This window comes from Zingiber officinale, chromosome 10A, assembly GCF_018446385.1.
Source record: "Zingiber officinale cultivar Zhangliang chromosome 10A, Zo_v1.1, whole genome shotgun sequence".
Taxonomy (NCBI): Eukaryota; Viridiplantae; Streptophyta; class Magnoliopsida; order Zingiberales; family Zingiberaceae; genus Zingiber; species Zingiber officinale.
Genome location: NC_056004.1, coordinates 30,385,645 through 30,413,579, shown reverse-complemented (window position 1 = coordinate 30,413,579; position 27,935 = coordinate 30,385,645). Strand labels below are relative to the sequence as shown.

At 42.5% G+C, this 27,935-nt stretch overlaps 1 non-coding gene and 1 pseudogene across 1 annotated transcript; one reads left to right on the top strand and one right to left on the bottom strand.

Moving 5' to 3' along the window:
- Positions 1–3,268: 3,268 nt before the first annotated feature.
- Positions 3,269–10,438, bottom strand: LOC122026569 (annotated as a pseudogene).
- Positions 9,933–10,039, top strand: LOC122028471. Its single transcript, XR_006124839.1, has one exon. It is a non-coding gene; the product is annotated as a small nucleolar RNA R71 (small nucleolar RNA).
- Positions 10,439–27,935: the final 17,497 nt, after the last annotated feature.

Genomic DNA, 27,935 nt, shown 5'->3' with positions numbered 1-27,935 from the left:
TAGCCGGGGGGTTTATAGTCGCCGGTCCGACTCTAGAGTTTAACGTCGCTGCCCGACGGTCTTCAAGCCGGGGGGTTTATAGTCGCCGGTCTGACTCTAGAGTTTAACGTCACCGCTCGACGGTCTTCAAGCCGGGGGATTTATAGTCGCCGGTCTGACTCTAGAGTTTAACGTCACCGCTCGACGGTCTTCAAGCCGGGGGGTTTATAGTCGCCGGTCCGACTCTAAGATTTAACATCGCTGCTCGACGGTCTTCCGAGCGAGGGGTTTATAGTCGCCGGTTCGACTCTAGGGTTTAACGTCGGAGCTCGACGGTCTTCAAGCCGGGGGGTTTATAGTCACCGGTCCGACTCTAGAGTTTAACGTCGCCGCTCAAAGGTCTTCAAGCTGGGGTGTTTATAGTCGCCGGTCCGACTCTAGAGTTTAACGTCGCTGCTCGACGGTCTTCAAGCCGGGGGGTTTATAGTCGCCGGTCCGACTCTAGAGTTTAACGTCGCCGCTCGACGGTCTTCAGGCCGGGGGGTTTATAGTCCCCGGTCCGACTCTAGAGTTTAACGTCGCCGCTCGACGGTCTTCAGGAATGAGCTTTTAGTTCAGATAATATACGCCCGGCGGAACGACACGGGGTCTTCGCCATCGAGCCTATTGCTTGGATAATATACCTCCAGCCGAACGGCACGAGGTCTTCGCCATCGAGCCTATGTCTCGGATAATATACCTCCGACCGAACGGCACGGGGCCTTCGACACGGCATCATGTTGCTACCCGCAGGATCTTCCTAGCCAAAGATCGGCCACCCGGATGACCTCCGCAAGATCCTTGGTGTACCTCCTGGAGAATGTACTCTGCGTCTTCTAAACTGACGTATTTTAGCAGCGGTTGGGAGAAAGCCTTTTTATAAAGCTGATCTCCGATGAGAGTGAACCGGCCGGCCCTCCTCCTTAGTAGCTGAGCTTCATCCCGATCGGACGGTGAGGCCCATGAGCGCTGAAACTCCATGATGGCTGTTCTCCAATCGCTTGGGAATGTGAGGCCTTCCATCCGGTCTATATGCGCTACCAAGGATACCTGTTCGATTGGTTGCTGGATGACGACCGGCGATATCGAGCTTGCGAGCTTGGCTAATTCGTCTGTGATTGCTTAAATCCGCAAGTGCACGGTTTATCGTCAAGTAATAAAATATCGATCCCACAGGGACTGGGTCAAGTACTAGAAATGTACGAGTTTCAATTATCCAAACGAATGATCTGATGAGAAATTTTACTCTAAATCAACAATTCAAGCGAACGAAAATCAACGAAAATATTAAGAGATAAAAACAATCCTAGGATTACGGTTTCACCACTCTAACTATTATCATGACGGTTCTCCGATAATGACTACTTATACCTAGGTTGGCTTCTTTTGTTTGAATGCAACTTTCTTTATCAAGGTATCCGAATTAGATGATCTTTCATGCTTTGAAATCCTGTCACTAGATTCCTGCAAACCTATCTATACGTCCACCAGATTCGTAAGTTGATTCCTAAAATACCAACGGCCACTTTTGGTGATCACGCTGATGTATCTACTTTGATCCGTCCCCAATCTTATGGCATACGTACACAGATGACTCTTACTTGCATAGGATCCTGTCACATAAATCCCGCAAAGCCTATCTAGTCAATTACCACTTTCACAGAAACCAATCAAAGCATCATTCAACAATTTAAACAACCAACGAAAATATGCATAATCGAAAACCAGAGTTAACAACAAATCATGAACATAGTTAGGGGCTACTCCCTTAACCTAAGATTCAAACAACTACTCCATTACACCAGAGAATTCGACAATAAGATAAGGAAAAGACATTACTAATCATCCTTGCTGATGTCGTCTATCTCCAAGTCTCAATTGCCGCCGTTTCCCCCTCCCAAAACCACCCTCATGGTTTTAGGTTTTCTACCCTTTCATAGAGCCTCCTCTCCTTGATAGTCGGTATCACCATTGGATTGACCCTTTCCATCTTTTAAAATCATCGCCGCAATAATAGCAATCTCATTACACAGCCCGATCATGTCCTCCTCTGCTTCCTGCGTCGCTCTTCAACATCTCTGCCACGCCCGTGTTCAACAACACGCCTTGAGCGTGTTGGTCGCTGAAAACCTCGACACGCCCGTGTTTATCAACAACACGGCCGTGTTGTTCTGATACCCTGGGTAATTCGGCTGGTTTTGTGCATCCTGTCATCAGAATTCAACGCAAAGCAGTATCCTTCGTCCAAATATGTTAAACCAAATAAAAACTAACAAATATGCTTCTAACAAGATAAAATGAGATGAAATGCATATATGTTTTATGCTCAAAACTGTACATGAGTTGCACACATCAAAAATCCCCACACTTGAACATTTGCTTGTCCTCGAGCAAAGAAAAATAAAGACAATCTATGTGTGGAAATCATGAAAACAGTTATTGGCAATTCATCCCAAGGTATAAAAATGGTCTTAATTTTCTCAAGTCATTCCCTGCAGCTTAGCTCAAAAGATCCCCGTTTAGTGCATGTGAAGAAATCAACCCCCCAAGGTTTTGGATACCGATCTAGATTCATCACCCCTATTACCGTGTTCCTCTCCTTTCTAGTGTAGAGGCACTTACCTGCCCTAACACTTGGTTCATCCCCTCAATATCACACAAGGTCTCAAAGGACCACCCTCGAGAAGAAAAGAAAGAAGGAATTAGCAGTGGTCATTTCCCCAGTAACTAGTTGACCTCAAAAGGGCACCTTCTTTAGGTGTTTCCCTAGTAGCTACCTAATCTCAAAGGGGTGCGCCAAAAGAAATTCCATCTCCTTTTTTTTTTTACATTTTTTTTTTTTTTTTTTTTTTTTTTACAAAAACTCCTAGGAGAAGTGTTTATCCAGTAACCAAAATGCTCATGAAAGTCACCATAGAAAATTGAGTACTAATCCGGTAAAGAAATTTAAATCCTTTTCAAATGCCGCCACCTTAGGGGTTGTGTGAAAAGTGAAACAGGGTTCTTAATGAATAAGCCACAAAGAATTTCCTAGATCCAACTAATAATCAAGTTATACTACAAGAGATGAGAGGGCAACAAAGTATCAAAGACTCTTGAACACATAGTGTCTATATCAATCAAAACAAGAGGTATATATAAAACTGAAACCGAATCTAAAACAGGAATGCAAAAACTTAAAAACGAACAACCAAAGATAAAGAAAAATAACTAGAAAAGAGGTCACCTAATAGTTATGGCAAGGTAAAGCCTAAGATCTGCGATCATCTTCCTCTTGCCATCTTCTCCTTTGCTCTGCACGAAATTCACTTTCTTCTTGCCAAAATTTTTCCTCACGCTCTCTTCTAGCGGCCTCAACTACAAAATACTTCTCAGTATTAGAAAAAAAACAGTTAGCCCCTTCCATATACCTGTCAACTCGCTCATAATGCTCCTCTGAAGTATGAGCAAACTGCTCCCACATGTTTCTATCCGCAGTATGCTTTTCTCTGAAATCCTCAAACGATGTACGGAATCCTGAAAAATCAAAAACAGAAGGTCCTGCAGAAACATCATCAGTAATAGTCCTAGGGGACTCCGGTATGAAGGAAGAAACCTGGGGTACCGGTACATGCGGTGGAATAGATGGCTCTCCTACTGTGGGTAGATCTTGGGTCCTAACATCCTTAAAAAGCCAATTACGTGTATTGCGAATGGTTGTAAGGCTATTATTTGGAAGAGGGATTTTAATATCATTTTGTAACATCAAACAGTATCCCTCCTCTAATCTCCCAATCATCTTCATATTTAAACATGCATCCAAATCCAATCGCGGACTAACCGGGCAAGTCTCCAATCCATCCAACTCACACCCTAAAGCTAATGCAATCTTAGTCAAAAGTCCTCCAATAACAATTACTCCAGTCGAGCTATTCCCAATTTTCACAAAATGTCTAACTAGGTGAGCTCCAGAATCAATTTTAACATCATTAATCATGGCCCATAAAAACTGCAATTCACTTAGCCTGGCTACCCCAACACTGTCCCCTCTCCCAAAAATAGTATTCGCCATGAATCTATGAAGATAGCGAAAAATTGGATTAGGGATATTAGATGATTTGGATCTAGAGGCATCATAGGGCATAGAGTCTAAGGCAATTTCTCTCCAAAATGTATACACACAAAAATTTCGATGTATTTGCCTCTCCCCTCCAACAGGAAAATCGAAAATTTCATTAAACTCCTTCAAATCCATCCTATAATCGATATTCCTCAACCGAAACTTAATCAATCCTTCCTCACAATTTCTTCCTTGAATTATTTCGGCCGACATGGAACTAAGGAATTCTAAAGTTATACTAGGGTAGGTAGGGTAATGGCTAGTCAAAAATTGTCCCCATCCCATCCTATTTGCCATCCAATATATATCTTCCTTAATACCTAGCGCAGCAATTGTATAAGAGTCCATATATCTAGTGGAAACTATTTTTCGTTTTTCAAGCTTGTCAAAACGAGATTTATGAATATCATCACGAAAGATTAAACCAAAAGGGTTATCAGACCGATCACCTTGGTCTTGCGCTTTCCGTTTTCCTTTGTCTTTTGAAGAAGAGGGTGCCTTCCCCGTTTTCACACGCTTGCTCATCTTTGCCGGAGGAAAATCTTCACCGGTGCACGTTTTAGAATTGAATGAGAAGAACGCAGACGATCGGAAACTGCTCTGGAACCAACGGCGAAAACTTCGAAGAGTCACGGGCGTGTTCTGACCTAAAACCCGTCGCGCCTATTTAAAAACCCTACGGCACGCCCGTGTCTCCTGACACGCCTTGAGTGTGTTGGTCGCTGAAAACATCTCCACGCCCGCGTTTCCCGACACGCCCTGGGCGTGCTGTCTTCTGGAAAACCCGACAGCCACCAACATACCTGACAGCAACCAACACGGGCGTGTTTGAAATTTGCACGGCCGTGTTCTCCTCTGTTACCTGGGCAGTTGTTCTGCAAATAAAATGAAAAATAAAATGAAAAAGAAAATAAAAGATAAAAGTATAAGGTAAGAAATTGGGTTGCCTCCCAACTAGCGCTTGTTTACGGTCATTAGCTTGACCAATATGATGTTACTCAAGTGGACTCGAGGAGGTTCTGCTCTCCTCCCTTAGGAGTTGGTTCGCTCAGATATTTTTTTAGCCTTTGCCCATTCACTTTGAAGACTCCGGTGGTTTCATTCGATATATCCACAGCTCCATAAGGATAAACTTTCTTCACTTCAAAAGGACCCGACCATCTGGATTTAAGCTTTCCTGGAAAGAGTTTCAATCGAGAGTTGAACAATAATACAAGATCACCCTCTTGGAATTCCCTACGCATAATGTGTTGATCATGCCAACGCTTAGTCCTTTCTTTATAGGATTTTGCATGCTCATAAGCGTCAAGTCGGAGTTCTTCTAGTTCATCAAGCTGAAGCCTTCTTTTCTCTCCGGCATTCTTTAGATCGAAATTCAATAATTGTATTGCCCAGAAAGCCTTGTGTTCCAACTCTACAGGAAGATGACAAGATTTCCCATACACCAAGCGAAACGGCGTCATACCAATAGGAGTCTTGTAAGCTGTCCGATATGCCCATAGAGCGTCATCCAATTTTTCTGACCAATCTGTTCGTGAATGCTTCACAGTTTTCTCTAAAATGCTTTTGATTTCTCTATTTGATACTTCCACTTGTCCACTGGTTTGGGGGTGATACGGAGAGGCAATCTTATGAGTTACTCCATACTTTTTGAGAAGATTTTCAAATTGTCTTTCAATGAAGTGTGAACCTCCATCGCTAATCACCGCTCGAGGAATTCCAAATCTAGGAAATAAGATTTTCTTAAAAAGTTTTATCACAGTCTTCGCGTCATTCGTTGGAGATGGTATAGCTTCAACCCACTTTGATACGTAGTCCACTGCTACCAGAATGTAGATATTGTTATGAGACGGGGGAAATGGTCCCATGTAATCAATCCCCCAAACATCGAAAAGTTCAACTTCTAGAATTGAATTCAGTGGCATCTCATGTCTCTTGGAAATGTTCCCCGTCCTTTGGCATCTATCACAAGTCAATACATAATCACGAGCATCTCTGAAAATATGTGGCCAATAAAATCCTGCATGAAAGACTTTAGCAGCTGTCTTCGAAGTACTTGCATGACCGCCATATGATGAAGAATGACAATGATAAAGTATATCTTTTATTTCATCCTCCGGTACACATCTCCTGTAAATAGTATCAGCACACTTCTTGAAAAGCAGCGGATCATCCCATACATAGCTCTTGATATCGCCAAAAAACTTCTTTCTCTGTTGGTAACTCATCTGATGAGGTAAAATTCCACAAGCAAGAAAATTTGCGTAGTCTGCGTACCATGGAGAATCAATCCTTTCTATAGCAAGGAGATGTTCATCTATAAAACAGTCATCAATTGGAAGATCTTCCTCCTTGGTCCCATTCTGTCCCTGATATAGTCTTGATAAGTGATCCGCTACCACATTCTCAGTTCCCTGCTTATCCTTTATTTCTAAATCAAATTCTTGCAAAAGAAGAATCCATCTTATGAGCCTTGGCTTAGCATCCTTTTTGCTCAATAGATATCTTATGGCCGCGTGATCTGTGTAAACAATAACCTTAGAGCCAACGAGGTATGATCTGAATTTATCCAAGGCAAAAACAATTGCTAAGAGTTCCTTCTCCGTAGTTGCGTAGTTCATCTGAGCATCATCCAGAGTTCGGCTAGCATAATAGATCGCATGTACCTTCCGGTCTCTTCTTTGTCCCAAGACTGCTCCCACTGCATAGTCACTCGCATCACACATGATTTCAAAAGGTAAGGTCCAATCGGGAACTTGCATTATCGGAGCTGAGATCAAAGCTTCCTTCAACCTGGAAAAAGCATCCAAACAATTTTCATCAAAAAAAAATTCAGTTTCCTTAATTAACAAATTTGTCAAAGGTTTAGAGATCTTTGAAAAATCTTTGATGAAACGCCGGTAGAATCCTGCATGTCCTAAAAAACTTCGCACTCCCTTAACGTTTGTCGGTGGAGGTAGATTTTCAATTACTTCCACCTTTGCCGTGTCTACTTCAATTCCTCGTTCTGAAACCAAATGTCCTAGCACAAGGCCTTCTCTTACCATAAAGTGGCATTTTTCCCAGTTTAAAACCAAGTTTGTTTCTTCGCATCTCTGCAGAACATTAACCAAATTGGACAAGCAAGTATCAAAGTTTGTACCATAGACTGAAAAATCATCCATAAAAACTTCCATAATATTCTCAATCATATCAGAAAAAATAGCCATCATACAACGTTGAAAGGTAGCTGGTGCATTGCAAAGACCAAAAGGCATTCTCCTATAGGCAAAGGTACCATAAGGACATGTAAACGTGGTTTTTTCCTGGTCATTTGGATGTATAGGGATTTGATAAAAACCAGAATACCCATCTAGAAAACAGAAATAGGAGTGTTTTGCCAACCTTTCTAACATCTGATCAATGAATGGAAGTGGGAAGTGATCTTTCCTAGTTTCTTTATTTAATTTCCGATAGTCAATACACATTCTCCACCCCGTAACCGTCCTAGTGGGAATCAACTCATTATTTGAATTTCTAACTACTGTCATCCCACCTTTCTTTGGCACAACATGAACCGGACTTACCCATTCACTATCAGAGATTGGATAAATTATTCCTGCATCTAGTAATTTCAAAACCTCTTTCTTGACCACTTCTTTCATGTTAGGATTAAGCCTCCTTTGTCTCTCAACTGAAGGTTTAAAATCTTTCTCGAGCAAAATTCTATGCATGCATAATGAAGGGCTAATCCCTTTTATGTCTTCAATGGTATATCCTATGGCTTTAATATGCATTCTAAGCACATGGAGCAGCTTTTCAGTATCTACTTCATTTAAACTCGCATTTACAATCACGGGGAATGTAGAATTATCACCAAGAAATTCATACCTGAGGGTTGATGGAAGAGGTTTAAGTTCTACCTGCGGTGATTCATGGTTTTCACTTTCCAATGATTTTTGTTCTAACCTCGCTTCTTCAGTCATATGCCGCACAAGGTTGATTTGTCCTCCATCTTCACTGCTCTTTGCAACGTCTTCATCATCCGAGTATGCATCCAGTGTATCGCTGAATCCGAGAAACGGTTCTTCCTCTTCTTCAACCATCTGCACCTCATCAATCCTGCAACACACATTCTGCAGGAAGGGTTGTTTAATAGCTTTAGACAAATCAAACTCAATTTTTTCGCTACCTACGGCTAACGACAGCTTGTGATTTTTAACATCAATTACGGCTCCTGCAGTGGCCAAGAAAGGTCTTCCTAGTATAATAGGTATGTATGGATCTTCATCCATTTCTAGAACAACAAAATCTGCAGGAACGACAAATTTCCCAACCGTGACAGGTACATTTTCCAATATACCTAAAGGATATCTCACAGAGCGATCAGCAAGTTGCAAAGCTAGTGTTGTAATTTTCAATTCACCCAAGTTTAATTTCTTACACAGTGAAAATGGAATAAGATTGACACTAGCTCCTAGATCACAAAAAGCTTTATCAAAGTTATGATTCCTAATCATGCATGGGATTGAAAAACTACCTGGATCCTTGAGTTTAGGAGGTAACCTGTTTTGAATTAAAGCACTACATTCCTCCGTCAGTGCCACCGTTACGCTCTCCTCAATTTTCCTTTTGTTTGTCAATATGTCTTTCAGAAATTTTGAGTATGTGGGCATTTTCTGCAAGGCTTCTGTGAATGGAATGTTAATATACAACTTCCTTAGGACATCAAGAAACTTACCAAATTGTTCATCAAGTTTGGCCTTAATTATCCTCTGAGGGAATGGAATCGGTGGTTCGTATTTTTCTAAGCGTGGGGATTCATGGCCTTCAGATATTTTTTTTTTTTTCAGAAGTAGAGAATGACACGGGCGTGCTGTTCATTCCGACACGGGCGTGCTGTTCGCTGGAGGATCTCTCGGTGATTGGCACGGGCGTGCTAATCACCACGTCCTGGTCGTGTTCTTCTCTGTCCGGAAATAGCTTTGGGTTATCCTTGAGCTCATTTACTCTCTTTCCACTCCTCAAGGTAATCGCATTACAATGCTCCACAGGATTTGTTTCTGGTCTTCCCGAAAATCTCCCTGGTACTCTTGAGGGCGAATCGGCGACCTGCGCAAGTTGATTTTCCAACATTTTAGTATGATTCGCTAAATTATCTATCTTACCGGATATTTGGGAGATTGCTTCGGCTGTCTCTGAATGCTTCCGATTAGATTCCACCATGTGTTGTCGATATTCATCATTTTGTTTCGATTGGGTAGCAATGAAGTTTTCCATCATAACTTCCAAGTTAGACTTCTTCTCTTGCTGAAATCCTCCAGACGCTCCATAATTATTCTGCCCGGATTGATTTTGACTATTTCTGTAGGAAAAATTTGGATGATTTCTCCATCCCGGATTGTAGGTATTTGAATACGGATTGTTGTTTGGCTTTTGAGCATAGTTATTTATCGCATCAACTTGTTCTACCTGCGCTCCGGTAGGTTGCGTGACCATTATTTGGCAATTCATAGCTGAATGTCCTGTCACTCCACAAATCTCACAGATGATACTAGAAACAGCATTAACATTAAAATTTTCAAATTTATAGGTTAATGCATCAACCTTTGCCGCAAGACTATCTAAAGCGCTCACCTCATACTTACCTGCCAATCGAACAGGATTCTCTCTCTCTATCGCCCATTGGTGATGATTCAATGCCACGCTTTCGATAATATCGAATGCCTCCTCTAAGGTTTTGTTCATGAGCGCACCACCTGCAGCAGAGTCTAAAGAGACTTTAGTAGAGTAGGAAATTCCATTATAAAAGGTATGGATTACGAGCCATTTCTCCAGTCCGTGATGTGGGCATTGCTGCAGTAGTCCTTTAAATCGGTCCCAAGCTTCGAAAAGAGATTCTCCATCTTTTTGCGTAAAATTTGTGATTTGGTGACGGAGTGAAGCAGTCTTGCTTGGTGGAAAATACTTATCTAAAAATTTCTGCTCGAGTTGCTCCCATGTTGTGATACAGTCCGATGGAAGCGAATGTAACCAAGCTCGTGCTTTGTCCCTTAAAGAGAAAGGGAAAAGTCGCAATCTGATCGCATCTGCAGAGGCTCCATTATATTTAAGAGTTTCACAGAATTCCAGAAACACTTCCATATGAAGATTTGGATCCTCCGTAGGTGCTCCTCCAAACTGATGTTGTTGGATCATATTCAGTAAAGCAGGCTTCAGTTCAAAGTTATTTGCTTCAATTGGAGGCCTTCTAATACTAGATCTCAGGCCTCTAGCACTTGGCGCAGCATAGTCTCTCAACAGCTTGTTCTCTACCTGATTGTTCTCTTCTTGATTGGCCATTTCTCGTTGTTTTTGAAGTCGTCTCTGAGTGTGAAAGGTTCGTTCTATTTCAGGATCAACTTCAAGAAGGACTCCTCCTTGACCTGACCTAAGCATTCAACGAGAAAGGAATACTTCCAAATATAGAAAATCGAGTTGCAAAATTGGAAAACACAATTATGGAAAATGAATAAGAAAAATTACATAGAAATCTGGATTAATCAAACTGCAATATTCTAATATTGACACAGTCCCCGGCAACGGCGCCAAAAACTTGATTGCTTAAATCCGCAAGTGCACGGTTTATCGTCAAGTAATAAAATATCGATCCCACAGGGACTGGGTCAAGTACTAGAAATGTACGAGTTTCAATTATCCAAACGAATGATCTAATGAGAAATTTTACTCTAAATCAACAATTCAAGCGAACGAAAATCAACGAAAATATTAAGAGATAAAAACAATCCTAGGATTACGGTTTCACCACTCTAACTATTATCATGACGGTTCTCCGATAATGACTACTTATACCTAGGTTGGCTTCTTTTGTTTGAATGCAACTTTCTTTATCAAGGTATCCGAATTAGATGATCTTTCATGCTTTGAAATCCTGTCACTAGATTCCTGCAAACCTATCTACACGTCCACCAGATTCGTAAGTTGATTCCTAAAATACCAACGGCCACTTTTGGTGATCACGCTGATGTATCTACTTTGATCCGTCGCCAATCTTATGGCATACGTACACAGATGACTCTTACTTGCATAGGATCCTGTCACATAAATCCCGCAAAGCCTATCTAGTCAATTACCACTTTCACAGAAACCAATCAAAGCATCATTCAACAATTTAAACAACCAACGAAAATACGCATAATCGAAAACCAGAGTTAACAACAAATCATGAACATAGTTAGGGGCTACTCCCTTAACCTAAGATTCAAACAACTACTCCATTACACCAGAGAATTCGACAATAAGATAAGGAAAAGACATTACTAATCGTCCTTGCTGATGTCGTCTATCTCCAAGTCTCAATTGCCGCCGTTTCCCCCCCCCCCCAAAACCACTCTCATGGTTTTAGGTTTTCTACCCTTTTATAGAGCCTCCTCTCCTTGATAGTCGGTATCACCATTGGATTGACCCTTTCCATCTTTTAAAATCATCGCCGCAATAATAGCAATCTCATTACACAGCCCGATCATGTCCTCCTCTGCTTCCTGCGTCGCTCTTCAACATCTCTGCCACGCCCGTGTTCAACAACACGCCTTGAGCGTGTTGGTCGCTGAAAACCTCGACACGCCCGTGTTTATCAACAACACGGCCGTGTTGTTCTGATACCCTGGGTAATTCGGCTGGTTTTGTGCATCCTGTCATCAGAATTCAACGCAAAGCAGTATCCTTCGTCCAAATATGTTAAACCAAATAAAAACTAACAAATATGCTTCTAACAAGATAAAATGAGATGAAATGCATATATGTTTTATGCTCAAAACTGTACATGAGTTGCACACATTAGTCTGCCACTTGGTTCTCCACTCGGGGTATCTTCTGGACCACTACCTGGGCGAAGCCGGTCTTGAGTTTATCAAAGGCCTCTGCGTACAATCTGAGTCTTGCATTGTTTATCTCAAAAGCGCCTGTGAGTTGCTGAGCGGTAAGCTGGGAATCCGAGTGGATCACGACCCGACTGGCTCCAACATGCCGTGCGGCTTGCAATACGGCTATGAGGGCTTCGTATTCCGCCTCATTATTGGTTGCTCGATAATCTAGCCGGACTGATAAATGCATCCGCTCTCCCTGAGGCGACAATAGCATGATCCCAATTCCGCTTCTGAGCCGAATGGACGATCCGTCCACATATATTTTCCATGTAGCTTCGAGCTCGGGCTTTTGTACTTCGGTCACGAAATCTGCCAAGGACTGCGCTTTGATCACCGAGCGGGGTTGGTATTGGATATCGAATTTGTTAAGCTCCATTGTCCACTTGATGAGCCGTCCGGATGCTTCAGGGTTCAAGAGTACCCTTGTGAGCGGGCTATTTGTCATCACAATAATGGTGTGCACCAAAAAGTAAGGGCGCAACCTCCGAGCGGCGAAAGCCAACTTCTCAAGACCGGTGTAGCGAGACTCAGCATCTTTTTAAGATATGGCTTAAAAAGTACACTGGTTGTTCCTCACCGCTCGGCCTTACTAATGCTGAGCCCACAACATGCTCAGTTGAAGATAAATAAATGTGGAGCGGCTCACCTTCGACTGGTTTCGCCAACACGGGTAAGGAATTCAGATAAGTCTTCAATTCCTCGAATGCCCGATCGCACTCCTCGTCCCATTGGAACTTGGTGGCTTTACGGAGAATCTTGAAAAATGGCAAGCTCCGGTCGGCGGTCTTAGAAATGAACCTTGACAGCGCCGTTATCCGACCGGTGAGACGCTGTACCTCTCGGAGATTTCTGGGAGGCGGCATGTCCTGCAATGCCTTTATCTTGCTGGGGTTAGCCTCTATACCCCGCTCGGTCACAATGTAGCCCAGGAAGCGCCCGCCCTTTGCCCCGAACAGGCACTTCTGAGGGTTAAGTTTGACGCCATACCTTCTCAACGTTTGGAAGGTCTCCTCCATGTCCGCGTAGAGATCGGCCGCCCGGAAGGACTTGATAAGTATGTCGTCCACGTACACTTCCAAGTTGCATCCGATCTGCTCCCTGAAGACCTTGTTCATCAGACGCTGGTAGGTGGCTCCCGCGTTCTTCAACCCGAACGACATTACATTGTAGCAGTAGGTGTCACCCGTCGTGATGAAGTTGACCTTCTCTTGGTCTTCTCGGGCGAGCGGCACTTGATGGTAGCCTTGGTATGCATCCAGCATGCATATCAGCTCGCACCCGGTCGTGGAGTCCACCAGCTGATCGATCCGGGGAAGGGGGTAGAAGTCCTTCGGGCACGCTTTGTTCAAGTCCCGGAAGTCGATGCAGACTCTCCACTTATTGCCCAGCTTGGAAACAGGATCACATTTGCAAGCCAACTCGGGAATTGTACTTCCCTTATGTGGCTGGCCTCCAGAAGCTTCTCCACCTCCGCTCGGATGATTACATTTTGCTCCGCGCTGAAGTCCTTCTTCCTTTGCTTCACCGGACGAGCGTCTGGCCGGACATGAAGTTCATGTTACGCTACGCTCGGCGAGACCCCTGGCAGCTCATGGGTCGACCAAGCGAAGACGTCGCAGTTTCGCCGTAAACATTTGACCAACTTCACCTTCTGCTTCTCCTCCAGATCGGATGCTATAAAGGTGGTGGCCTCCGGTCGGGAAGGGTTAATCTGCACCTCCTCCTTTTCTTCATAAACTAGAGAGGGTGGTTTTTCAGTAATAGCATTTACCTCGACTCGCGGTATTTTTCGAGCAGACTTAGATTCGGCTCGGACCATTTCCACATAGCATCTCCGAGCCGCCAGTTGGTCTCCCCACACCTCCCCTACTTGATCTTCCACCAGGAACTTAATCTTCTGGCAGAAGGTAGAGACGACCACCCAGAACTCGTTGAGCGCCGGTCGTCCCAAAATAACATTGTATGCAGAAGGAGCATCAACCACGATGAAGGTGGTGGTCCTTGTCCTTCTGAGCGGCTCCTCGCCCAATGAGATAGCCAACCGGACTTGGCCGACCGACAAGACTTCGTTCCCAGTGAATCCGTAGAGGGGGGTCATCATTGGCAAGAGTTCAGCTCGATTTATTTGTAGTTGGTCGAAGGCCTTCTTGAATATTATGTTGACCGAGCTACCTGTGTCAATGAAAATGCGGTGAATAATATAGTTAGCTATTACCGCTCGGACGATCAAGGCATCATCGTGTGGGACTTCGACTCCTTCGAGGTCCCTAGGCCCGAAGCTGATCTCGGGTCCGCTCGCCTTCTCCTGGCTGCAGCCGACCGCGTGGATCCTCAGCTGCCTTGCATGTGCCTTTCTGGCTCTGTTGGAATCTCCGCCGGTCGGGCCTCCGGCGATGATGTTGATCTCTCCCCGAGATGCGTTGCCCCTATTTTCCTCCTCCTGAGCGGAATGTCGAGGTCGTTCATGCGACGCTCGATGGTGGGCTCCGTGCTGCTGACGATGGTGCCGCTCGGGGGATCGTCTTTCTATCCTTTGCACGGGGCTCCGTTGTCGATGTCGCTGGTCTGGTGAAGGCGATCGGCGACGGTAGCTCCTTGGCACAGGATGAGCGATGGGGGGTAGGCTCCGACAGTCGCGGGTATTGTGAGTGGCCGACTGATGAAGTGAACAAAACATCGAAGTCCATACCTTCCCCTTGGGCTTGGGCCGCTCAGCCACGACTTGTTGGACGGCGTGCGGCCGAGTGTGCTGATGAGGACGGGCGGCTTCGGCTCTCGGTCCTCTGGGTGGCTGGTGACTGACTGGCTGCTTCCGCTCGACGGGAGCTGGTTGGTCGCTCTGGGCTTCTTTTCTCCTCGCCGCCTGGGCTTCCTCCACATTGATGTATTCGTTGGCTTTATGCAGCATGTGGTCGGCGGAAGAAGTCACCGTCCATGAGCCCTTCCGTGAACGCATTCACCATTGTTTCCGAGGTGACCGTTGGAATGCCCATGGCCACCTGGTTGAAGCGCTGAATGTAAGCTTGGAGCGGCTCCCTCGCGCCTTGCTTGATGGCAAACAAGCTGACGCTCGTCTTCTGGTGGCGCCTACTGCTTGCAAAATGATGGAGGAACGCCGTTCGGAATTCCTTGAAACTTGTGATGGAGCCGTCTGGCAGTCTTCGAAACCACTGATGGGCCGATCCCGAAAGCGTGGTGAGGAACACTCGGCATTTCACACCATCTGTGTACTGATGCAGAGTGGCGGTGCAGTTGAATTTACCCAGGTGGTCGTCAGGGTCGGTTGCCCCGTTGTACTCCCCGATCGCAGGGGGCACATAATGCCTCGGTAGTGGATCGCGAAGGATGACATCTGAGAACTGCCGGTTGGTCCGCTCGGGAGACGAGTCCGATCGGGGGGCGCCTTTCCTTTTCTGACATCCCGGATGGGTGCTTCGTCCGATGAAGATCCCTTGTCTTGGTTAGCCTGTGCTACCTCCGAGGCGTCTGGAACAGAGCCCGATGAAAAGGTATTAGGGCGGGCGGCGCCCCCATCTGAGTGCCGGCCGGCCCCATGTTTTGCCCCCATATTGAGAGCTGCTCCTGCCTATCTTCGGGTGGTGCTCGGCCCCCCGAGGCTGATGTCGCCTGCTGCGCTGCCCGCTCAGCCTAAGCTTTCTGTTGCTGCTCAACAATTTTTGCGGCTCTAGCTTGGACAAGTGCTTCGAGCTCCTTGGGAGAAAGCGTTATCAGAAGTTGACGTCCAGCTTCTTCCATCTCCTCGTCTCGGATTCAGGTGCGTTCCCACAGACGGTGCCAATTTGATCCTGTCCGAGCGCTGAGTCGACGGACGCTGGGGGCGTGGTACGCTCCGCTGTCTCCGATGGGTGGCGTAGCTCTCCGACGATCCTGCAAAGAAGCCGAGTCAGGAGGGGTTTCCCGGCGACGGCCCTCCGATGCTCAAGTCAGGCAACGAGAGAGGCAGCGTAATGTGGCTACAGGAGAAAGTTGCGCATACCTTTGTCGACGTCTAGGGGTCTTTATATAGGAACCCGGGGGAGCGCGGGCACGTTTCCCTATGCGCGCACGCTTCCCCAAACATGCCTTAACGAGCTTGTGTCAGAAAAGTACCTCTGGCGTCATTCCGCAATCGTCCGAGCATATCCCGGATGTGACGGTGGAGGCTTCCACCGTATGATTCTGTGTACGGCTCGGCCGCCAACTCTGCTGCTTGTCGGCGGCAGGTGTCTCGAGGATGATGTTATCCTCTGTCTCCGTTGTCCTCTTGCGTTCCCTGTCTGTTCCAGGGCTGAGCGGATCGGACGCTCGGCAGACATATCACTTCTGCATCGGTCATATGCTCGGATGAGAATGCTCCTGCCTGTGTTGCCTCGTGCACCGGCCGAACGGATAGCACGCTCGACCCTTGAAACCTTTTTACCTTGAGCATCGGAAAACCGACCTCAGTCAGGTTGTCTTCCTTCGGTTCTGGTTTTCATGGCCGGTCGGTCGGTCAGCCCGCTTCATCCGGTCGGCCGATCTCAGGGTTGAATCTTTTGACCTTTGACCTCTACGTACCGTTGACCTTCCGCCAATGAAGATCCCCCATCCTTATCACCGATATTAATTTTTCATTTTACCTCTCCTGCCAATTACTGTAGTGTTGCATTCAATAACATCACGGTAATGTTACATTTTAAAAATCAATATCATAATGATATTGATTTTCAAAAATTAGTATCACTATTGTACTACATAAACCCTAAAACTTACACCACTATAACATTGATTTCAAAAATTAATGATATTTTCAACAAACCATACTGTGTTGCATAAACTTTAAAACTAGTACCACTATAGTGCTCTATTTTGAAAATTAAAATCACAATGATACTGATTTTTAAAATATTTAATATTATAGTGGTATTATTTTTTGAAATCTAGTACCATAATGGTATTGTCTTGAATACAACACTATAATGATTGACGATAGGGACAAATCTAAAAATTAAAATTGAACTGAGCTATTACCCAGGATAACCTTAGCCCTTGTCTCAAACAACTAAACTAAAGTGATAAGGGTTAACAAAAGAAAAATATAGAACACTAATTTTAAATTTGAACTTTTCCCTCATTTTAATCTCTGTAGACAAATCACAATATTAATTTACATTTAATATCAATTATATATATATAACATTTTAATATAATCCTAAATAGCCTAAATAATTAATCCCCAATATTATTTAAATTAATCAAATATAAATCATTTAATTTTATTATTATAAATCATTTTATAATTTACCCTAATCAAATTCATATTTTAATTATCTTTTATTTTAAAATTATTCTCAATCAATTCATCCAAAATTTTCCGATCGTAATTAATTAATCCTACACGTTTCTTTTCTTCCTTTTAGCTTCCCGTTCTTTGCTTCTTTTACCTTTCTTCTCCCTCGCGATGTGCCAAATCAAAGGAAACTTTGAAAATTAAGGAAAGAAAAATCACCTAGCCACCCTTAACTTCCTTTTGGTTTCCCGTTTCTTTGCTTCTTTTACCTTTCTTCACCCTCGCGATGTGCCAAATCAAAGGAAACTTTGAAAATTAAGGAAAGAAAAATCACCTAGCCACCCTTAAGTATCTTGGGCAGAAAAGATTGGGGAGACTTGTACAAAGAATAGAAAGAGGACAAGAAAGAATATAAAAGTAATAATAAATTTTATTATTTAGTGATATTTATCCTAAGGATAGGATAATATGTAATGTATAAGAAGTACTTGGTTAATTGATTAATTAATAAATAATAGAATTATTCTAATAATTATAATAGAATTATTTTAATAATCTTAATCCTAATTTAATTTGATTTGGTGATTCTCTTTTATCTCCTCCGACAAACTTAACAGGAGATCTTTAACGTTGAGTTTGCTGCTAGCTTGTTGAAATGTTATCTGGATAATGACTTAATAAAGATATCAGCAATTTGATCTTTTGCAGAAATATAAGAAACGAATAATTGTTGAGTTGTCCACGTTCACAACAGAATGAAAATCAATTTCCACATATTTGATGCGAGCATGAAAGATTGAATTAGCTATAAGATATGTTGCTCCAATATTGCCGCACCAAATTTTTGGTGCAATGTTTGATGCAAAATGAAGTTAAAAAAGAACTGATTGAAACTAAATAATTTTAGACGTATTGGTTATAACTTTATATTCAACCTTAGTGCTTGAACGAGATATCGTAGGTTGCTTTTTCAAATTCCATGAGATAATATTTCATCCAAGAAATATTGCATATCCACTTGTAGATCGTTTGTCTTCAGGAGAGCTTGCCCAACTCATATTGCTTTATGTATATAAATCTCGAGATGATTGACGATATAAAAGAAGACCATGTAAAATAATACATTTGAGATAACGAAGTATTAATTTTTTACATTATCCTAATTTTACTCAGTTAGAGCATGCATAAATTGACAAACACGATTTACTATAAAGGTAATGTCAGGTCGTGTGATAGTAACATATTGTAAGACTCCAACAATATTTCGATAAATCCGTGGATCAGATAAAGTAGAAAAGGATGAAGTTGTAGAGTTGTTTATAGAAATTGGTGTAGAAACTGAACGTGCTCCATCCCTTTTGGCTCTTTGGAGAAACCCAGTAATGTATTTGCACTGAGAGAGAAGACAACCTTCCTCATGTGAATAAGTTGAATACAAGAAAAAAACGAGCATTATCAAAATCTCGAGTAGGAAATTCTTGATTTAGAAGACTTAATAAAGTTGTGATACCCTTGTGATCATTGCCGGTTATTACAATGTCATCCACATAAATAAGAAAACAATATCATAGATCCATTATTATTTTTGTGGAATAGAGATGAGTCAGTCTTTGATCCAAAAAAATCCTTGAGCTTGTAACCAATTAGATAATCGATAAAATCATACACGAGGAGCTTGTCGAAGACCATATAAAGATTTCATGAGTTGACAAACATGAGATGGAAATTGTAGATGAATTAACCTAGGTGGTTGCTCCATAAATACAATTTCCTCAAGATGACAATGAAGAAATGCATTTAAAATGTCTAATACACGCCAATTAGAACTAACAACTACTGATAATAAAAGTTTAATAGATATAATTTTGATGACTGGGTTAAAAGTGTCATTGAAGTCAATATCTAGTTGTTGACTAAATCCTTTGGCTATAAGTCGAGCTTTGTGTCATTCAAGAGAGTCATCAGCTCGATGCTTAAGAAGGAATACCCATTTGGAGCCCACAATATTCATAGAGGAAGTGCGCAGAACTGGACTCTATGTTCCATTATAAAAATGTGCATCAAATTTTATAGCCATTGGACTATGCCAATTTGGATCTTTGTTTGCTTGTGAAAAACAAGTTGGTTCGACAAGTTTTGAAGAGACCACTAGAGCTCGTGGAAGAGGATGTCGAGTTGTCATTGGTGGACAACGTACATAGATGTCACTTAAGGGAAGCATGCGACGAGGAATATTATCAATTTAATTACTTGTTGACGATGATAAGAAAGTAGATTGACATAGTGATTTAGACGATGAACTTGTGTTATCTGAGAATCCAGAACTAGAGAGCATATTATCTTCGACTAGTGAGGATTCCAACATTGGAGTAGCAACTTGAGGTAATTCTGAGGGTATAGGGGAGTTATCAAAGAACTCCAAAATAGGATCTAGGATGTCATCACTTCAGACAATATTAGGTGGCATCAAGAACGTGTCACCTGTATCTAAAGGAGAGATCGAATAAATTGCTAAAAATGAGAATAGAGACTCATCAAAAATAATATGTCGTGAAATATAAATGTGTCCAATTGGTATATGTTGTTGGGATATGTCCGATGCGGTGTGTGCTAAAACACGTTTCGTAAACACGCACAGCGAAAAATGAAACGATAATAATTTCTAAATTATTACATCACACGCACCACCCACATATAAGAATACAACATGCCAAATATGATCACATAATTAAATTTTTATGGAAAGTAAATTTATACTAGGTGTACCTTACGGATGACCTGTAATAAGAAGAACATCAACCGTAGTGGCGTTGTCGAACCTCGCCTCTATTTATATTCACGCCGAGCTCCTCAAGACAACTTCTTGATTACAAGCCTCTCCTTCGAAAGTTACTAACCATGAGCGAAGAAGAGAGATAAAGAGGAAGAGGAAGTGAAGCACATAAAGAAGAGATTTCTTTCTTGTGGTGGTCACGGCAACAAGGGGAAGGGCTTCCCCTTGTTGGCGGTGACAAAGAGATTGGTGAGAGGGAGAGGAAAGAGAAATTGGGTTAAGATTTTTCAAAAATCGTACAAGCCGATTAATAATCTCATGTGTATAATCTTCTCTCAACCAGATCAATATATAGCCCTCATTAATGAGTTGGATTAAAAAGCCCAAATCCAACCCATTATCCCTTAACCAAAAATTAGTCCATTAACACCTTGGTTTGGTTCACAACTAAACCAAGTTGGTTCATGACTAATTCATGATTAAACCAAATATGGTCCAACTCTTCCATAAGAGATGTGGTCCATCCGTGCTTCCATTGCGACAAATATTTCCATATTTATCTTATGTATGGTCCAACCAAACATTTATCTCTTGATCAAAAAATCCTATTCTTTAACTTATTTGACTCGTTAATGTGTGTGACCCAATAGGTTCCCGATTTATCTTGGTCGTCCATAATTAACTACTTAATTATAGAACAATCATGAGTGACACCTATTAGTACATCATGATCCCCAATTAGCCGAAAACTCATAGTTGATCTTAGAATTAATTCTAAACCCTTCAGTAGCTATAGTGAATCGTGCCTCGTTCCTTTTACTCATCTTATACCCATATAGTTCAGAACATGGTCTATGAGTCTTGTTCCCACTAGGATGACTACGTCACACCTAGCCTAAGTAATACTTCCTCGTTCTGCGGATTCAGTGTACATGTGTACAAGAGTCTCGCACTCTTAACATGTGATGCTTTGACCAAAGACTTCGAGTAATAATCTTAACGAGTGGTCATAGGTATATGTCTCCTCGCAAGGAGCGGTGAATCCTCTGTGGGCTATCCAAACACCTTCGGCTACTTCAACTTATACCCAATTATCTCGGGTCCACACCTTAATGAGATGCTTACTTAAGATATCAAAGTATAAGTCTCCATGACCAAGATGACTTGTATACCTCAAGTTGAAGGAAACTTGCACTCGTGCTGCAGTAAGAATTTCACAGACATATCTATATATATGTAGAGAACCATATGAAGTCTTATAGCGAGTCACTCAAATGAACTAGTTACCATAACCAGCATCCACGTTTAACTCTCGACATCCTAATGTCTCCAGCCAGTGGAAAAATAGCCGCTTGGCAGAACCAAGGAGTATAACCCGTTCTAGTCTTACAAAATTGATGGTGTTCGAATACATCAATTCGACGACTAGGGAAATTTCAATATATTCATAATTGTACATGTAGAGATAATCACTAGTTGTGATCTAATCATAAATTTTCTCATGCTATGAATTTTATTACAGACATTCAGTAAATAAGTTTAAGACAATGAAACATATAATATGCACTCAAATAGTGAATCTATACTTATCAAATAAATAGAAAAAATCGTAAGGCAATTGCCTGAGGACATCCCTCAAATTCTAATACTCCCACTTGGACTAAAGTCAATCGCCACTGTATCCTAAACTATAAGCACAGACGTGACTCTCAAACTTGCTTTGTGATAGAGCATTTGTCAAAGGATCCATTAGATTCCTTTCAGTAGGAATTTTCTCGAGTTGTATTTCTTTCCTACTAACGATCTCCCTGATCAAATGATAACGGGGAAGCACGTGCTTTGATCGCTGATGAGACCTTGGTTCCTTTACTTACGCAATGGCTCTAGTGTTGCCACAGTAAACAGGTAATGCTTCAACAATGGATGGAACCACTCAAAGTTCAATAACAAACTTCTTGATCTAAACCACTTCCTTTGCTACTTCCGAAGCTGCAATGTATTCTGCCTTATAGATATAATCTGCAACAGTGTCTTGCTTGGAACTTTTTCAACTAACTGCACCTCCATTTAATATGAATATGAATCTAGACTAGGACTTGGAGTCATCCTTGTACGTCTGAAAACTAGCATATGTATATCCACATATGGTCATATCACCATCTTCATAAACTAAGAACATATCCTTAGTTCTTCTTAAGTACTTAAGGATCATCTTGACAGCCACCCAATGATCCGTTCTTGGATCAGACTGGTATCTGCGTGTAACACTCAGAGCATATGATACATCGGGTCTTGTATATAACATAGCATACATGATAGATCATATTGCGGATGCATAAGGTATCTTATCCATGTAAATCCTTTCATCTTCTATGCATGAACGCATAAACTCCGAAAGTTCAATTTCATGCCTCATAGGTATGAAACCTTTCTTGGATTCAGACATGCTAAACTGCTTTGGCACTTTGTCTATATATGTTGGTTGTGAAAGACCAAGCAACTTTTTCGATCTATCTCTATAGATTTTTATCCCGAGGATGTAAGTTGCTTCTCCTATGTCTTTCATGGAGAATGTATTGGCAACCAAACTTTAACTGACTATAGAACTGACACATCATTTCCTATAAGTAATATGTCATCAACATATAATATTAGGAATATGACTACACTTCCACTAACCTTTTGATACACACAAGGTTCGTTTGGATTTTGTGAGAAATCAAACTGTTTGATCGCCTCATCAAAACGGATATTCCAGCTCTTGGATGCTTGCTTTAGTCCATAAATGAATCGTTGAAGCTTGCACACTTTATTCTTGTTAATAGATGTGAAGCCTTCGAGCTGTGTCATATACATATCCTCGAGCAGATTTTCATTAAGGAAAGTTGTTTTCATATCCATCTGTCATATCTCATAATCATGATGGGCTGATATGGCCAAGAGTATCCGAATGAATTTAAACATGGTCACAAGTGAGAAAATTTCATCATAGTCAATGTCTTACATTTAACGATAGTCTTTCGCCACCAACCTTACCTTATAGATAATAATATTATCATCCATGTTGGTTTTCTTCTTGAAAACCCATTTTCACCCTATAGGCGTAATGCTTTCATGTGGGTCTAGCAAGTTCTAAACTTGGTTTTCGTACATGGAATCTATTTCTGACTTCATTGTTGTAAGTCACTTGTCCTTTTCTGAACTATTCAGAGCCTCTTCATAATCAGTAGGTTCCTTATCTTCAATGAGCAACACATCATTTGATTCTCTTATAAGAGATCCATATCTCTCAGGAATGTTACGTGTCCTACCTAATCTATGAGGAGGTTGTGTCATAATCGGTTGTGGTTCTTGACTAGGCATCTCATTAATGTTTATTAGAGTCTCTTGAACTTCATCAAATTCAACAATACTCCCATTTGCTTCCTGTAAGAGAAATTGTTTCTCTAGGAAGGTAGAATGCCTTGAAACAAACACTTTTTATTTCAAGGGGTGATAGAATTGGAAACCCTTAGTTTCCTTAGGGTATCCAATAAATAAACACTTATTAGACTTGGCGTCCAACTTGTCGAATATAGTCCTCTTCACATAAGCAGGACATCCTCATATTTTCAAATAAGATATGAGGTGTCACGCCCCAGGTAGTCCTTGCCAGAAGAAATTTCGGCAGCATCTCCCCTGTACGGGTGACAATCTAAGACTTATATACATAGCCCTCAGGGCTCACCCTCATCAGCCAACACGGCTGGTATATATATCAAACAAAAATAAAATTATCCACGCAGTTATAATAAAATAGCCTCCGGCTGTCAACATAAAACAAAAGAAAATGAAAATATCATCTAAACTTACCTCTTCTGCCCGTCCGGCAGGACGTAGCAAAACATACTAAATACAATCCACCAAGCAAACAAAAATAAACCAGTACATTACTCAAAGACAAGCCACACAAAATCCAGAGTACCAAAACCAGAACAAGTCTGAAACATAACTCTAAACAAATAAACAGAAACCAAAAGGCCAAAGTGAAAATTCTTGTGGCAAGGGGACTAGCAGCTGGAACCTCCTGACGGCTTCAACCTGAAATAAGAATAATCAATGAGGTGAGTTCAAGAACTCAACGAATACCAGATAGACATGCATAATAAGATATGACTAGTAGTAATCATCATGTAGTACAGTTTTCTAAACAAAAGTAGAAAATGTAAACTAAAAAGGCTGAAGAAAACTATACTCACCAGGACCTCCTATCGGAATATAAGGGTCGCCAGACCATATACAAGATGTCACCTGTATGCATGTCAAACATATGCAACCCAAACAAATGCAACATCCAAAATGCAGCAATCACAGACAATACACGCAATCTATGCATATGGTGCAAACATGACATGTGTCACCCCTGACGCCAGTCAGCCATCTCACACGCGATGGTGAGACCGAGTTGGTAGGACTATGACAACTATACACTCTTCCATTACTGCTACTGAGTGACCGAGTGATAGAATGTTGTAGGAGTACACCTATCCTCCTACCCTAAACATAGTGGGGGAGCCTAAGCTCTCATCTCCCTGTATCATAGGGGAGGGATCCCTACCTACTACACGCTGCAGTCATCACTACCCAGGAGCAGACCAGCGGAGCCCTGACAGAGCAAAATGCACACACCCTGCCTGATGTACCACTAACTCATGAGTAGTTGTGTGTGCAGATCATGTAACTGGCGATGCGCTCAACAATAATAGAGCCGACCATCACCAGCATGTAATCATGTAAGATGGTGCATGACACTAAACATGTGGATATAGACAGTATACACCTCTATATAAGAGGTACAAAAAGGAAATAAAACATACGATGGTCTAGGTATCAAAAATCTAAGTACACAATTCAACTATGACAAACGACAAGACTACTACACAGTAGGCAATGTAAGTCACTATTTCTATGAACAGGGATACAAATGGCGGTAATCAAAGAAAATATAAGTAGGAATGCATACATATAGGAATATAGGCAGACAACAGGAAACAGATAGTGGCATATCAAAGCAGATGCAAACATAATCATTACTACTAGAAATAAACTATTATGCATATCTAAAATGACTATATCAAAAGATAAGTCAGAAGTACCACCTCAAATAGAAGATCCAATCAAGCTAAATCTGACGTAGAGATACTGGTCTCGAATCAGAGTCCTCTATTAATCCACGGCCAAGAAGGGTACTGCCGGAAGGAGTAGCTGCTACTGGAAACCTGCCGGTATTAGTTGTTGCCCACAAGTTTGCTTATTGAAAGATGTTGCTGCCAAAGATTTTGTAGTCGACACCACCCAGAACCCCCCTCAAATCTAGCTAACCACAGCTAATAACCAGTGGCTCAGGCACTGGACGATGATCCAAGGCAGAGACGCGAACGACGATCTAAGGCAGTGGGTTGGCGACAATCACTCTAGGGTAGAGACGCGATGCTGGTGATGATCCTTCCTTCTGGCGATGGCTGGGCAACCTCAGGATCGGAAGAGGGCAGAGAGGAGACGATGGTGTGCGGCTTGGGAGTGAAGAGGAGAAGAGGAGTTTGGCTGCCGATGCTAGGCAGAGAGAAGGGAGAGGGCGATCGGCTCAGGGAAGAGGAGCATGCATTGACTCTAGGGCAGAGGAGGAGACGACCGCGTGCAGCTCGGGAGAGAAGATAAGGTTGGCCGGCGATGAGATGAGGAGAGGAAGGTTTAGCGATGGCGTGTGGCTCGAGAGAGAAGAGAAGGTCGACCAGCAATGAGATGAGGAGAGGAAGGTTCAGCGACGGCATGCGGCTCGGGAGAGAAGAGGAAGTTCGGCGCAGAGAGGAGATCCGGAGGCAAGGGAAGGGGTTCGGCGCTAGTAAGAATATAAAGTTAGGGTTAAATATTTTAACCTAGGTTTTAATTAACCAACTTTATGTTAACCTAGTTAATTAACTCCTTTAATTGGGATATCCAAACAGTCTTTCCCTTGGTCCAATAATTAATCCCCTTAAATTCGTCATACGAGATCCAAAAAATTCCTAGAAAATTTCTAAAATTTTCTAAAAATTCCCTTAAGGTATTTCGTCCATTTAACCTTATTATTGGGTGACATTATTTTACATTCTCCTCCACTAATAAAAATTTGGTCCCCAAATTTTGTTATTACCATCAGCAAGTACTAGCAATAGATAGATAGTATAAATGCTGAATGAAAAATTAACCCATATACCTCAAGTGAAAAGATGGGGATATCGAGCTCGGATCATATCCTCGAGCTCCCAAGTAGTCTCCTCGTCAGAATGATGCTGCCATTCGACTTTAACTAACCGGATCGTCTTGTTCCGCAGTTGACACTCCTTCTAATCCAGAATCTGTACCGGAACCTCCTCGTAAGTAACGTCAGGCTGAATGGGAACTGGTATATCTGACAGAACATGTGTTGGGTCGGCTACATATCTCCTCAGCATCGACACATGGAATACATCATGAACGCCTGCCAGAGCCGGTGGTAGAGCCAGATGATAAGCTACCGCTCCAATCCTCTCCAAGATCTGGAAAGGTCCAATGTATCGTGGAGCTAGCTTGCCTCAGAGGCCAAATCTCTTCACCCCTTTCGTGGGTGATACTCTCAAAAATACATAGTCGCAGTAGAGAACTCCAAGGGTCTACGTCTCCAATCAGCATAACTCTTCTGACGGTCCTGCACCTCGGACATCCTCTGTCTAATAATGTAAACCAACTCTGCCTCCTGCTGAGCTCTCTGCGGTCCTAGCAGCTGGGCCTCTCCAACCTCCTCCCAGAGGGTGGGTGTCCGACAAGGTCTACCATACAACGCTTCAAACTGGGCCATCTAGATAGCCGAATGATAGCTGTTGTTGTAGGTGAACTCTACTAATGGTAGGTGGCCCTCCCAGCTACCTCCGAAATCCACAACGCACGACCTTAGCAAATCCTATAAAGTCTGGATGGTCCTTTCTGACTATCCATCTGTCTGCGGATGGAAAGCTGTACTGAAATGAAGCTGAGTGCCCAAGGCCTGCTGCAGACTCTGCTAGAACTGAGACATGAAACGTGGGTCTCTATCTGATATAATACTCAATAGAACACCATGCAATCTAATGATCTCCCGATAATACAGCTCTGCTAATCGATCCAGAGAATCGTTCTTCCGGATCGTTAAGAAGTGTACGGATTTGGTTAATCGATCAACGACTACCTAAATCGCGTCATGGCCTCGTCGTGTACTAGGCCTCATCGTGTCCTAGGAAATCCCACCACATAAATTGTCACACCCCAGGTAGTCTCTGCTAGAAGAAATTTCGGTAGCATCTCCCCTGTACGGGTGACAATCTGAGACTTATATACATAGCCCTCAGGGCTCACACTCATCAGCCAACACGGCTAGTATATATATCAAACAAAATTAAAACCATCCACGCAGTTATAATAAAACAGTCTCCGGCTGTCAGCACAAAACAAAAGAAAATGAAAATATCATCTAAACTTACCTCTTCTACCCGTCAAGCGGGACGTAGCAAAACATACCAAATACAATCCACCAAGCAAACAAAACCCAACCGGTATATTACTCAAAGACAAGCCACACAAAATTCAGAGTACCAAAACCAGAACATGTCTGAAACATAACTCTAAACATATAAACAGAAACCAAAAGACCAAAGCGAAAATCCTTGTGGCAAAGGGTTGTGACTAATACTGAACTGGTGGCTGGGGTTGCTACTGGGCTAGTGGTTGAGGCTGCGACTGGTATTAGACCAATGGCTGGGGTTGTAGCTGATACTGAGGTCCCGAAACAGAACCTTGCGATATCGTGTGAGCACTAGAGTGCTCCTGTCTGTGCATGCC